Below are 15,296 nucleotides of genomic sequence, written 5' to 3'. Positions count from 1 at the left end.
GGCTGGTATGAGTCTTACCCGGGATTCAAAATCCTTCCTTATTATGTACGCTCGTCCGGGCACAGTATCCTAGCTGAGGCTTGGAGGAGGGTCATAGGGGGAGGAGCCAGTGCACACCACCTGATCCTAAAGCTTTACTTTTGTGCCCTGTCTCCTGCGGAGCCGCTATTCCCCATGGTCCTTACGGAGTCCCAGCATCCACTACGGACTACGAGAAATAGAATTATCGGTAAGTAAATTCTTATTTTTTTTCCCCTACCCCCTGTAATTTAAAAAAGAACAGTGTGCACATTCAGCGCACAGCCCAAAAAGGTATGTGTTTTTGCTGGCAAGGGGCATGGCCACACAATAGTGCCCCCCAATTCAAATTATGCCTAACAGTAGTGCAACTTTATTCACAATTTATCATGCGATAGTGTCCCTTATTCACATTACATCACACAGTAGTACCACTTTACCTTATATATACGTTGCTCCTCACAGTAGTGCCCCTCATTCACATAACATCATACTGGATTGCTCCTTATTCACATTACACCACACCATATTGCTCTTTATTCACATTAGACTGCCGAGTAGTGCCCTTTCTATACGTTATGCCACACAGTAGAGCACCTTATACACATAATGCCACACATTGGTAATGCATTTATACACATAATACCACACAGTAATGCCCCTTACACATATGACACACATTATTAATGTCCTTATAAACATAATGCGCCTTACACATTATGCCAACCCTTATTAATGCCCTTATCCACATAATTTCCCTTACACATATGCTGCACATTATTAATGCCCTTATACACATAATGACACACATAATGGGGGTCATTCCAAGTTGATGACTCGCTAGCTAATTTTAGCAGCCTTGCAAACGCTATGCTGCCGCCCACTGGGGAGTGTATTTTAGCTTAGCAGAAGTGCGAACGCATGTGCAGCCGAGCTCTGCAAAGACAGTTTGTGCAGTTTCTGAGTAGCTCTGAACCTACTCAGTGCTTGCAATCACTTCAGCCTATTCCGGTCCGGATTTGACGCCATACACCTGCCCAGCGAACGCCCAGCCACGCCTGCGTTTTTTCCTGCACACCTGCGTTTTTACAAACATTCCCTGAAAACAGTCAGTTGACACCCAGAAATGCCCCCTTCCTGTCAATCTTCTTACGGCCTTCAGTGTAAAAGAAAACTTTGCTAGAACCTGAGCACAACCACAAATGTCTTTGTATCTGTACGTCGCGCGTGCGCATTGTGGTGCATACGCATGTGCAGAAATGCCAATTTTTTTGCGAACAACGGCAGCTAGAGATCAACTCGGAATGACCCCCAATGTCCCTTACACATAAGCCGCACATTATTAGTGCCCTTATACACATAATGACACACATAGTGCCCCTTACACATATGTTACACATTATTAATGCCCTTATACACATAATGACACATATAGTGCCTGGCGTGAGTCAACTGGCAGCTCTGCTAATGTCGGGTGCCTATTTTTGATGAAAGTGCATCTTATTTGTATTGCTATGTGGCTAAGATGCACAAGCAGCTTCTGCTGATTAAAATGATATGCGGCATGCCTATATACTGTGTGCGACTGTGGCTGTATCTGCATACGAAATGCTACACACAGAATATAGGCATGCCACATATCATTTTAATCAGCAGAAGCTGCTTGTGCCCCTAGTCATACCAGATACCATAGGCAATTGCCTAGTTTGCCTATGCCTAGGGCCGGCTCTGATGATGATACATAAAAAACTGGATGTATCCTCCATATAGAGTGCTGTACTTAAAATTGGAATTCCAAATACAGAATTTGTGAAGAAAAATTAAAAATGTCCAATATATTATTATTATTGTTTGTGTGAAGGCTACCCTATTTCTGATGATCAGCCAAACTTTTTGACCAAATTTATATGGATATGGTGCAAATTAAACCTTGTATTAGTAGTATGAGAATGTTTAGCTTTTTGTAGTGCTTTGAGTAAGGATTCATAAGTCTTAATGTAACAGGGTCAAGGGAAAAGGTACCATCTCCTGGGATAGATGGCAGGATGCAGCAGCTGAGAGATCACACAAGTCCATAAATATATCCTGCCCCTAAATAACAAGTTACTGGGGGCTGTCAGCTTATTAAAAAAGAGACCCCAACCACGCAACGGAGCGATTAAGGCAAAAATGCGCATGATATGCAGTGCGCATGCGCGAAGTATTTTAGCACAAAGCTTAGTAGATTTACTCACGTCCGAACGAAGAATTTTCCTCGTTGAAGTGATCGGAGTGTGATTGGCAGGAAGTGGGTGTTTCTGGGTGGAAACTGGCCGTTTTCTGGGAGTGTGCGGAAAAACGCAGGCGTGCCAGGATAAAACGCGGGAGTGTCTGGAGAAACGGGGGATTGGCTGGCCGAACACAGGGCGTGTTTGTGACGTCAAACCAGGAACGAAAAGGCCTGAACTGATCACAATCTGTGAGTAGGTCTGGAGCTACTCAGAAACTACTAAGAATTTTCTATTTGCAATTCTGCTAATCTTTCGTTTGCAATTCTGCTAAGCTAAGATACACTCCCAGAGGGCAGCAGCCTAGCGTGTGCAATGCTGCTAAAATCTGCTAGTGAGCAAACAACTCGGAATGACCCCCCAATATCCAGTTGTTTGCTACAAATGGCAACAATACTTTTCAAAGTTCCGTCTTTAGCTGAATTATTGGGCTAAGAATAAAAGATGATACGTCAATATTCCAAACAGAAACAGGTTGTGGGCTGTTTATTTAGTGAGCTCTCAGATGGATTAATTAGTCAGATCCTCTGACCTGACTGTCTATTCCAACATATTATAAGCAGCAATGATTTTTAGCAAAAGTCATGGAGTATTGTATTTCAACTCATCATATTGAACTGCAAGTGCACAAAGTCCCGAGTAGGCGCTCCAAATAAATGTGGGTTTTAATGGGCAGACTCCGATTGATCTCTCACCCGTTTTGAAGTTAGTGAGCGCGGTGACGGGTCTCCTCTCCCCACTAGGCAGCGACTTGTCCTCAGGAACTCTGTATTTCCGCACACGCCAATCCTTCTGATGTAGCCGCTGAGACTTTGCTAAGCGAAGAAACGTGTAAGGGCATTTGGAGGCTTGGTGTGTGCGGAAATACAGAGTTCCTGAGGACAAGTCGCTTAGGTGATCGCAGGGCTAAGGCAGCCGTTGGCTGTCTGCCATGCGCCACCACACTGCGGCGCCAGTGCATGCATAGTTCAGGCCTGATTGCTGCTGTGCGAAAACACACAGCACCGATCAGGTCTGAATTTTCCCCTAGGAGTATCATTGATACGTTTTGTTACAGATTTGCATGTGCATATTTTATATTGAAACAGGGACACTTTGTATCTTTATCTTTATTAAAAGTGTAATATTGTTTTTAGTTGGTAACTTAGGTAATGTGTACACTCCTGGAACCTGTTATTACATGCGCCAGCATGAGGCCGCTGAATGTGCTGATGTCACTAGATGAGGCGGCCGGACGGGTGTGTGGTCCTGCTTCCAGGGGATGCCAATTTCACAAGGTGCTCAGGTATTTATGTGTGACATGTCATTGTTTTTTTGTATGTCCTGAAGAAAATGTAGCAATATTGAAACGTTGCTACAGTATACTATATCCATGGTATAGCGTGATTTTTTCCCCTGCTGTGAGTGCTGCACCCATTTGGTAAATATATCTATTGATAATGTCAATATTATCTTTAACCATAAAGCTATACCTCTAGATACACTTTTGCCGTGGAGCCGCTATGGCCGCTGGACTGAATACACGTGCTACGCACTTTGTACGCTATTTGCGTACAGAGTCCCGCGCGTGGTACGTACTTGGCGTACACACGCCGCGCTGAGTGTACAGAGTAGACACAGCGTGTGCACACACAATTGATAACCTTTAAACCTTGTTAGTGTTACAATGCAATGATATGATTACACTTTAAACCCTTAGCAGCAAAGTACTGTAACGATGTTATACCTTTAAACCTTAAGTAGCGCTGACGGTATAAAGTACCCGCAGTGCGTACACCTTATCAATACTTATAAACCTTATACAGTTAAATATGCTTTTAAACCCTTGCAGGAAAGTGAGGACACAACACTGATTTGTAGTTGAAACCACAGGGTTCTAAGGCCACCGTGGATTATTCAAAAGGTAAAACAGTACAAATCATACACTACAGGCTAACAAGATAAATTTAAACAGAATAATGGCTACAGAGAATGTACATACGTGAGAATGTGCGCAAGCGCAACCCGGCCGGTCCTCCGCTAGTCAGATAGAAAGCGTTCAGAGTCTTCTGACTGGCCAGGCAACAATGGGCTTTTTATACACAACATACATACACAATACAATGGTCACTGTAATCTCATTGTCCATTGGACACAGATATGTGTCCTTTCATTACAGGAGAGGTCATAGGTTGATTTGAAAAGATGGGCGATGTCTTTCCCCAACTGCTCTGGTGGGTGGTATCCTCTGGATTCCCGCTGCATACATAATATACAGTAAATACAGTTAATATCTATATTCTACTTTTGCACATAACTATACGCTGGAACATGCGATCTTTCTCTAACCAACACCGGAATGTTACCCTTAAAATACCCTACAGCTGGATACTAGACATCACCTTCCAACCTTTATCTGACCCTTCCTATCATGCAAAGGCGAATCCCTTAGACCTGGAACTGTTTAAACTGTAGATACTCGCTGATGTGGTGTAGGGGAACTATGGGTACAAAATGCACTGTTTGGGTTAAATATGTAATGTTCTAATAACCCTCTACGTGCTCACAAACTCAGCCGTAAATACCCATACCACGCGCATGATCGCAGGAGCGATCCTACGCAAATTGCGAATATGTGCACGCACGGCGGACTGAGTGCACGCGCAGCGGGCATGTGCATGGGGTTAGTACAGGGTATATGCATTACAATATTTTTCGACTTTGACACTATCTATCTATCTATCTATCTATCTATCTATCTATCTATCTATCTATCTATATATCTATGAGTGACGTGCGGTGAGGTTAGTGGTTGAGGAGGCACTGCATGAGTCTCTTCCTCCCCTATATATATATATATATATATATATATATATATATATATATATATATGGGAAAGGGGTTCCCCATACTTAACCATAACCAGCACCAGGCTGAACCAGCTGGGGGGGGGATTAATGCCAGAGCAGGGAGAACACTCAGTGTGTGGTCCCCCTGCCATCACATTAACCACCCCCAAACCAGTCAGCCCAGGGCTGGAATTCCTCAGAAAGTGGGGACTCCAGACAAAATAAATGGGGTCCCCCTCCTGAGCAACAACCAGCACTGGGATGAAAGCTGCTATGCCCCGCACCCCTGGTGGTGGTGGGTGTGGGGTTCATGTTATAATATTGTTCTTTACAGGTGGCCTACAGGTCCCAGCAAGCCTGCCCCAGCATGCCGGCACTTGGAGAACCACAAATGTCTGCATGCCCAGACATTCAGGGCCCGCTGGCACCTGTAGTCCTTCTGTAAAGAAAATATTAAAATAAACACAAGATATTTATTTTAAAAAGTTTATTGTACAGCGTCTTCACCTGGGGGGCGGCAGCCTTTGGGCAGCTCTTTTCCATGGCCACCACTTCCCCAGGACTTATGGAGTCTTCTGTCTTCACCTGAGGGCCTGCCACCTCCCCAGGGCTTCCTGGCATCTTCTGTCTTCACCTGGGGGGCGGCAGCCTTTGGGCAGCTCTTTTCCATGGCCACCACTTCCCCAGGACTTATGGAGTCTTCTGTCTTCACCTGAGGGCCTGCCACCTCCCCAGGGCTTCCCGGCATCTTCTATCTTCATCTGGGTGGGCGGCATTCTTTGGGCAGCTCTTTTCCATGGACGTTGCCTCCCCAGGGCTTCCAGGCGTCTTCTGTCTTTGGAAGCTCTTGCACGCTCCCTCCCCGCTGGCGGACTGACAACAGCTCCCTCACACTGGCTTCTATAGGCCAGCCCCAAGGGGCGGGGGGATGACGGGGTGAGCTGTGATTGGCTCGCGGCGGCCATCTTAGATTTAAAAAATGACGCACGGCACCATTTTTGAAATTGGAACCGCTCCATTGCCGAACTCTGCAAATGGATCCAGGCCTGCTATCACGCCAGCTATCCCCACTGTGTCCCGCCGCCGCTAACGCCTGCACCTCCGCCGCGTCTCCGCCGCACATCCAGCTGCCCAACCAGTGATGACAGCGGATCCATCACTGGACAGCTGTATCCAGTGACAGATCTGCTGTCCAATCACATCTGCCTGATTGACAGGGGCGTGCTTTCATGTGCAGTGAAAGCACGCCCCTGTCACCATGACATTTATACAAGTGCTGCTTTTAGTGTTATTTTCAATGGGCTTTTAATGCCCACGGCTTGGCCCTGGCCCCACCCGCCCCCGGCTCCCAAACCTATTTTTAATGTATAATTTGTCAGTATAATACAAAGCAGATACTTATGACACAGAATATGTGTCATAAGTATCTTCTTTGTATTATCTTACCCACTAATGACAGGGGAAGCACTCTATTCCAAATCCTGCTTCACCTCCTCTTCTGGGTCCCGCAGACGTGCGTCACTGTCAAGGCAACTCCGACTGTGTGGCCAGGGTAGTATCCGACTCTGACTGTGATGGGGACATGCTGCATGTCTATTCACTGACAGCTTGCTGGGACCATTAAACAAGTCAGCACTCAGTGATTTAGCTGTGCCCTGTCTGCGGGCCCCTGGGACCCACCGGGCCATAGGTGTCTGCTTTGGATGCATTGCGGTAAATCCGCCACTGGGTTGGTGCGAAAAATCCGATTGCATGGTCATTCGCAAGGTGATTGACAGGAAAAGGCCGTTTGTGGGTGGCAACTGAGCATTTACAGGGAGTGTCTGGAAAAACGCAGGCGTGTCCAAGCAGTTTTAGGGAGGGTGTCTGATGTCAGCTCCAGCCCTGATCAGCCTGTTCTCATCGCACTGGAAGAGTAAGTCCTGGGTTGCGCAGAGACTGCACAAAGTGGATTTTCGCAGCTCAGCATACACATGCAATCGCACACTTGCACAGCAAATTTACACTCCACCTGAAGGCAGCGACTATCTGATCGCAGAACAGCAAAATTAGCCGCCCAGCGATCAGATCTGAATTACTCCCACTGTTTGCCTGAAAAATTGTCGCTACCAAACTAGGCTATGAGTGCTAGTGCTTGTTTTATTACAAATAAAATCACACATTATCATGCAAGTTATTATCATTAAGATGATGACTCTTTCTCTACTGCTCGATACTCATGAAGCGCATTATACACTTTAAACTTAAGATATACTTTAATTTATTTTCTCATACGTCCACTCCTGGAGGATGCTGGGGATGCTTCAAGAACCATGGGGTATAGACGGGATCCGCAGGAGACATAGGCACACTTTAAGACTTTGATTGGGTGTGAACTGGCTCCTCCCTCTATGCCCCTCCTCCAGACTCCAGTTTAGATTCTGTGCCCAGCGAGACTGGTCACACACAGGGAAGCTCTACTGAGTTTCTCTGAAAAGACTTTGTTAGGTTTATTATTTTCAGGGAGACCTACTGGCACCAGGCTCCCTGCTTCGTGGGAGTGAGGGGAGAGAAGCAGACCTACTTCTTCTGAGTTCAACGGCTCTGCTTCTTAGGCTACTGGACACCATTAGCTCCAGAGGGTTCGATCACTTGGTACGCCTAGCTGCTTGTTCCCGGAGCCGTGCCGTCACCCCCCTCACAGAGCCAGAAGACAGACGCCGGGTGAGTATGAGAAGATCAGAAGACTTCAGTGACGGCAGAAGACTTCAGTGTTGAGGTACCGCAGCGGTCGCGCTGCGCGCCATGCTCCCACACAGACAGCGGCACTAACAGGGTGCAGGGCGCAGTGGGGGGGCCCTGGGCAGCATGAACACTAAAGTTGTAAACTGGCAAAAATGTGTATTAAAAGTGACTAGGCACTAAATATAGGACCCCCGTCAGTATAATGTATAGATTTGAGCGGGTCTGAAGTGCGCCGATGAGGGGGCGTGGCTTAGCCCTCACAGCTCTTTCCAGCGCCATTTTCTCCTCAGAGACGCTGGTCCTTCCTAAACACTGCTGCATGGATCAGAGTGGAAAACGAGGGGGGGGGGGGGGGGGACGACACAGTGGTTTGGTGTAATATAAAGTGAAATAAAAACACTATATCATGGGCGCTGGGAAAAGTGAGCTGGTAAAACTCCTTCTGTGTTTCCATGACAGAATGTACTGGGGTCTATCCCTTATAGGCAGTGTAATGTTGGTACACGGGTGTCGGCATATTTGAGGCTGAGGGCTCTGCCACAAAGGGAATGACTGTGTTGGTGCTGTCGACTCCTAATGGTACTGTGTACATGTAAATATGTTAACATGTCAGTAGAGGTATATTTTTCCCAAGAGAAAACTATATGGGAGACACAGACGTGGGGGGTGTCCCTGTCGGCACCAACAATATCTGACTGGGTAGATATGGACATGATATTATGATGCATATCAGATATATCTATAACTATATGTAATATGTATGTATAGTATGATTATATAGGTCTGTGGCACGATCACAGATGTGATACTATTATGGAGACCCCTCAGGGGCGCAAAAATGTTATTTTGCCCAATTACTACTCCCTGTGATCAACTTGAAAATCTTTCTTAGGTTGACCATAATGTTTCCTGATCAGATCCTCAAAAATTGGCATTCAGTACCTGTTCATACACACTGGAACGTATTAACGTCACTAGGGACCTTGCTGTTCCTGACAGGAAAGATATATATATATATATATATATGTATATATATATATATATTTAGATATAGATATGTGTGTGTATAGGTGCATTGGAAGGTATACATGTATGTATGTATGTATGTATATAAAGGTATTTATAATGAATGTTGAGGTAAGGTTTGTCCTTCTCAATGGATAGAAGGTGAGAGTCACCCCCTGGTCTACATGGGGCCCTGTCACGAAGGATCATATGCAGGAAGATATGTGATACTCTAATTATGTGTCCGCATGTACGTTGATTATGCTGGCATTACATGCGCATGGGGGAGTAGTTGTATGCAACTTAAGTTGAGTCATGTCTATATCATTACAGCATACTGCCGTGCGACTGCAAGGGATATTGGACTATTGTTTTCGTGGGCCACGTCCATGACGGTCTCGACTAGGAGGGCGTTGTGGATTCACCAAGGAAATGCTGAGACTGACTCCGAGAAGAACTGGAGTATCTTCCCTATGGAGGTGAAACCTGGTTTGGGGATGGCTTTGTTAAGTTGATCTCGGCAGATACCACTGTCTACCTTCTTGACCTATGTTCCCTCACAACGGTTGGTGGCGCATTTTTCTAGGATGCAGTCATTGCAACCGAATGGATACGGTTTTCCCTTTCTTTGCAGGTAGAGGAAGGTGAAAAGGTAAGAGGTCAGCAACCTTTTCAAGTTCGCAGAAACAGGAATCATCCTCTGTTTCTACCACATCCACCACATGTCGCTGGGTCTATCTTGCGGCAGCCCACACTGGTGGGACCACATCTAATACTCTTCAGTCAGTCCTGGAACGGACATGGATCAGTGAGTTTAATGAATAGAGTCCCAAGGGGGACATACTGGAGTTTCCAGACGATTCCCCTCACTGATTTTTCAAATAAACCTTTCCATTTCTCCTCTGGACGGGGAGTAGTATGCGTTGCTTTTTCGTGCTTCTGAGGCCGGAAAGCTCTGTCAGAACAATTCTAAACAATTTCTACTTGAGAAGTTGAACTACAAGATGGAATCTCTATGGGCAGGGATCTCCAATCTGTTAAGGAGAAAGAGAGTCTAAATACGGTTCTTCCGCATTAGACTTACCTGGTTTTGCTATTCAGGATTGTCAGTGCCCATTCACTGGAGTGATGGCGGTATGTTGGTTTTCTTTAATAGTAAAAGAGTCATTATTACTCTGTACTGGGATGCTCTCCGGCGTACGGGGAGGGCAAGAAACAAGTGGTGCAAAACGTTGTTTTATTCCTGACGGAGCTTCACCAAAGTGGTTGGCTCCTAAACTTACCAGAATCACGGTTGATTCCAACGACGTGGTTGTCGGCGTTAAATAAGATGTTAGATACAGAACTGTTGAGAGTTAGTTTCTTCCAAAGGAAAGAGCTTTGAAGATCCAGAGTCGAGTCAGATCTACAACAATGTCTATCCATCTATACATTCCATTGATGAAAAAGAGTTGCGGCCTACGAGGCCATTCAGTGAGCAGGTTAGATGTCAGAGAGTTTTTAGCGGGACCAATTAGACATGTGGTCCGGGTCTCACCTGCACATGCACCGGAAAATAATCTTATCTTCCAGGACCAGAATTTCTCTCCTGTGGTGGCTGCTCAGTTCTCATCTCCTAGAGGGACGAAGGTTCGGGATCCAGGATGGGATCCTGGTGTCCATGGATGCAAGTCTCCGGGGCTGGGGAGCAGTCATTCAGGGGGAAACGAATTTCCAAGGAAAAATGGTCAAGCCAGGAAGCTGGTCTGCACAAAAACAATCTGGAACATCTTGTTCGTAGTCTGCCCATCTTACTTCAGTCGGACAACATACAGCAGTGGCGTACGTAAACCGCCAGGGCGGATCGGAGAGCAGAGCGGAAATGGCAGAAGCCACAAGGTTTTCTTCCGGGGCGGAAAGGCATGTAAACGCTCTGTCAGCGATCTTCATTTCGGGTGTACACTACTGGGAAACAGATTTCCTCAGCAGACACGATCTCCATTCGGGAGAGTGGGGTCTTCATCAAGAGGTCTTTGCAGAAGTATCCAGTCGTTGGGAATTCTTCAAATAGACATGCTGACGTTTCGCCTCAACACGAAACTTCACAGATATTGTTCCAGGTCGAGGGACCCTCAGGTAATAGAGGTGGTCGCCCTGGTGACACCGTGGGTGTTTCAGTTGGTCTAGGTGTTCTCTCCACTTCCACTCATTCCAAGGGGATAAAGATCATAAGATCAGGAGTTGCTCATAGAAGATCCCTGGCCTCTTCCTCTTCAAGAGGTCCTGTCACAACAAGGGCCATGCGTGTATCAAGACTTTCCGCTGCTGTGTTTGATGGCCGGGCGGTTGAACGCCAAATCCTAGCCCGGAAGGGTATTCCCAGTGAAGTCATTCCCACACTTCTTCAGGCTAGAAAAGAAGTAACGGCAAAGCATTACCACCGTATTTGGAGAAACTATGTGTCTTGGTGTGAATCCAAGAAAGCTCCTACGGCGAATTTTCCGCGGGGGCGGTTGCTCCATATTTTGCAAGCAGGTGTGGATGCGGGCCTAAAGTTAGGCTCCATTTAAGTACAAATTTCGGCCTTATCAATTCTCTTTCAGAAGGAATTGGCCTCCCTTCCAGAAATACAGACCTTCTTGAAAGGTGTGTTGCACATCCAACCTCCCTTTGTGCTTCCTGTGACTCCATGGGATCTTAATGTGGTGTTGCAGTTCCTGCAATCTCATTGGTTTGAACCTTTACGTAAGGTTGCATTAAAATTTTCTTACTTGGAAAGTAGTCATGATGTTGGCCTTAGCATCCGTAAGGTGGGTATCTGAATTGGCGGCTTTGTCTCACAAAAGCCCTATTTAATCTTCCATGCTGACAGAGCGGAGTTGAGAACTCGTCAGCAATTTCTGCCGGAAGTGGTTTCACGTAAACCAGCCTATTGTGGTGCCAGTGTCTACTGACACCTTGGTGGAATCGAAGTCTCTCGCTGTGGTCAGAGCTTTAAAAATCTATGTCGCCAGAACGGCTCATATTGGGAAAACAGAGACTCTGTTGTCCTATGGGATCCTAACATGGTTGGGGCTCCTGCTTCCAAGCAGAGTATTGCGCGCTGGATCTGTGCTTCGATTCAGCAGGCTCATTCTACGGCAGGATTGCCGTTACCAAAATCGGTGCAGGCCCATTCTACCAGAAAGGTGGGCTCGTCCTGGGCGGCTGCCCGGGGGGTCTCGGCATTACAGCTTTGCCGAGCGGCTACTTGGTCGGGTTCAAACACCTTTGTGAAGTTCTACAAGTTTGATACCCTGGCTGATGAGGACCTCTTGTTTGGTCATTCGGTGCTGCAGAGTCGTCCGCACTCTCCCGCCTGTTCTAGAGCTTTGGTATAAACCCCATGGTTCTTGAAGCATCCCCAGTATCCTCTAGGACGTATGAGAAAATACTATTTTAATACCTACCGGTAAATCCTTTTCTCTTAGTCCGTAGAGGATGCTGGGCGCCCATCCCAGTGCGTACTGTATCTGCAGTCATTGGGTATGTTTACACACATGGTGTGTTGTGTTTAAGTCAGCCTGTTGCTGATGATGTTCATGCCATGGCATGCGTTGTGCTGTTATTGCTTGTGTTTACACACGCAGGTTGTGTTACGCTTTCTGTCAGCGTATTGCTGCATATTCTTCATGCCATCGGCTGGTGTTCTATTGAATACCACGTTCTGCGACATACTGAGGTGTGAGCTGGTAAGATGCTCACCGTGGTTTAACTAAAAAATGATTTCCTCGAAATGTCCGTCTCCCTGGGCACAGTTACTTAAACTGGAGTCTGGAAGAGGGGCATAGAGGGAGGAGCCAGTTCACACCCAATCAAAGTCTTAATGTGTGCCTATGTCTCCTGCGGATCCTGTCTATACCCCATGGTTCTTGAAGCATCCCCTGCATCCTCTACGGACTAAGAGAAAAGGATTTACCGGTAGGTATTAAAATCCTATCATTTATTAACATTTTACTTATAGTGTGCCAGCATAATCCGTTGTGCTTTTCAATTGGAAGTGTATCTTCCTCCACCATACATATTTTATATAGTATACAGAGATGCATGTATCTTAAGATACTGTATGTACAAATCACCATAACCTTGTAATTGTGGAATTTTTGGACAGATTTTACATCCTCGTTTTGGACGTAAAATTCATCCAAATCTACATCATGGCAAAAATGTTTCTTCCTGCTCCAGTGCTCCTTAGACAATAGATATATAAGACTTGAGGGATATCAATGGACAATTGCTTGAATAAAAGCTTAAAAGAATCGTCATTTACATACAAACCACAAAATGTACTTGACTAATTAAAAAAAATATATCTTTTTTCAGTATTTAATGGTTGATGCACTAGAATAAAAGTGCAAACAGACATCAAGTTACTTTTCTTTTTTAACAGTAAATGTCATCCATCTGTTTTTGACAGTTGCATAAACACACAAGTTACATAAAATACATCGGCCCTCATTCCGAGTTGTTCGCTCGGTATTTTTCATCGCATCGCAATGAAAATCCGCTTAGTACGCATGCGCAATGTTCGCACTGCGACTGCGCCAAGTAACTTTACTATGTAGAAAGTAATTTTACTCACGGCTTTTTCATCGCTCCGGCGATCGTAATGTGATTGACAGGAAATGGGTGTTACTGGGCGGAAACACGGCGTTTCAGGGGCGTGTGGCTGAAAACGCTACCGTTTCCGGAAAAAACGCAGGAGTGGCCGGAGAAACGGTGGGAGTGCCTGGGCGAACGCTGGGTGTGTTTGTGACGTCAAACAGGAACGACAAGCACTGAACTGATCGCACAGGCAGAGTAAGTCTGAAGCTACTCTGAAACTGCTAAGTAGTTAGTAATCGCAATATTGCGAATACATCGGTCGCAATTTTAAGAAGCTAAGATTCACTCCCAGTAGGCGGCGGCTTAGCGTGTGTAACTCTGCTAAATTCGCCTTGCGACCGATCAACTCGGAATGAGGGCCATCAATTCAGATGAGAAAAAAGCACTCAGCAGCTGGTTTGTATTGTATTAGAATTTTCAACCAGTGCTGAGAGGTAAAGATTTTTTAGTTATTATTTGCTTGACCCCCAGTTGATCTTTCAGCTAGATTAGAAAACTTCATAATGCAGCTCGATCTGTTCTTGTATTGCCTTTGTATTTCCAGTCATTATTTATATTACAAACTGGCTTAAAAAATATTTAACCACTTAACTCACAATTATTATTTTTAAATAAATATATAAAACATTAATTTTTGTTTTATTTTGTTAAGTTAATATCATTGTTTTTAAAAGTCTGTGTTTACCTTTAGAACCGGGCTGGAGTCTTTGGCTGGAACAGAAACTGAGGCAGGTAGATGGAAGCTGGGAGGCTGGATATAATTCCTACTCATGAGCTAGAACAGGAATGCAGAGAGAGTGGAACACACTAGTATATAAATGAGCTGGTCAAGATGGAACTGCTGGCAACTAAAGGCACAGATGGGGCAGTCAGAACAGGAATACTGGAGTCACTGGAATGGAACCGGAATACTGGAGTTACCGGAATGGAAACGGAATACTAGTGTCACCTGGTTTGAACCGGAATACTGGAGTCACCGGGATTGAACTAGAATACTGGAGTCACTGGGACTGAACCAGAGTACTGAAGCCAGTAGTGCAATAAGGTGTACACTGCAAGTTATGTATGCCAGAATAGCTTCTATATGCCCTTAGCAGGAAGGCAACTGGTAGTGTGCATCATGTGACTGAGTTACTGCTTGGACAGTCACCTGATGTGAACCAACATTGATGCTGGTGAAAATGTTGCACGTGGAAGCAAGCGGGTATGGTGGGGACTACAGGGGGAAGTAACCGTCACAGCAGTTGGGAAGCCACGCAAAGTCACAGGAGGTCTGCCACAGAGCTGGAGCATGGAGCGGTGAACTAGATAAGTGACCTGCTGGCTGCACTAAATGGAACGATTTGTAACAAGTATGTTTAAATCATTTCATGAAAAATACACCTAAATTGGTATAGCTTTAATTTCCATACTTTGCACTGGATTTTAACTTTTTGTCCGATGCATGTGCTCCAGAATGCTGTTTGCACGGCATTCTGGGGCACAGAATTGGACCAGCAGCTAAAAATCTAGTCTGTACTACATTTAGCTGTCTGAAAGTGGACAATTACGAAATGTTGCACAAAGGAAAAAGCTGGTACAATAAAAGTGTTCACACACCTCCCATGGGTATTTGTGAATATATAAACTTATATTTTCATATAAAGTCACAGTATTTATATATAATGAAATTGGATATTAAATGATATGAATGAATATAATAAAAGACAGTTCACTGACAGTGACAATATGAAGTAGGCATTTGGTGACTGAAGCTACATTGCTGGCTTCAATATGGGAAGCGTAGTGTGTAATAGTCAATCTCAATGTGCTCTAAACAATGGTAAAAGGC

General features: G+C 45.3%; 1 long non-coding RNA gene across 3 annotated transcripts in view; it reads left to right on the top strand.

The window, feature by feature from the left end:
* Positions 1 to 15,067, top strand: part of LOC134935339 (uncharacterized) — a 64,632-nt gene extending 49,565 nt beyond the window's left edge. For 2 of the 3 annotated variants that reach the window (XR_010180067.1, XR_010180069.1), the window contains one exon: positions 14,157 to 15,067. This is a non-coding gene — a long non-coding RNA (uncharacterized LOC134935339). Of the gene's footprint in view, positions 1 to 3,421; positions 3,571 to 14,156 lie in introns of all 3 variants that reach the window. The other variant, XR_010180068.1, reaches the window with a different exon arrangement.
* The last annotated feature ends 229 nt before the right edge of the window (positions 15,068 to 15,296 follow it).

This window comes from Pseudophryne corroboree, chromosome 6 (genome assembly GCF_028390025.1).
Source record: "Pseudophryne corroboree isolate aPseCor3 chromosome 6, aPseCor3.hap2, whole genome shotgun sequence".
Lineage (NCBI taxonomy): Eukaryota > Metazoa > Chordata > Amphibia > Anura > Myobatrachidae > Pseudophryne > Pseudophryne corroboree.
The sequence above is the reverse complement of the archived record's forward strand: the minus strand, read 5'-3'. Positions and strand labels throughout refer to the sequence as shown.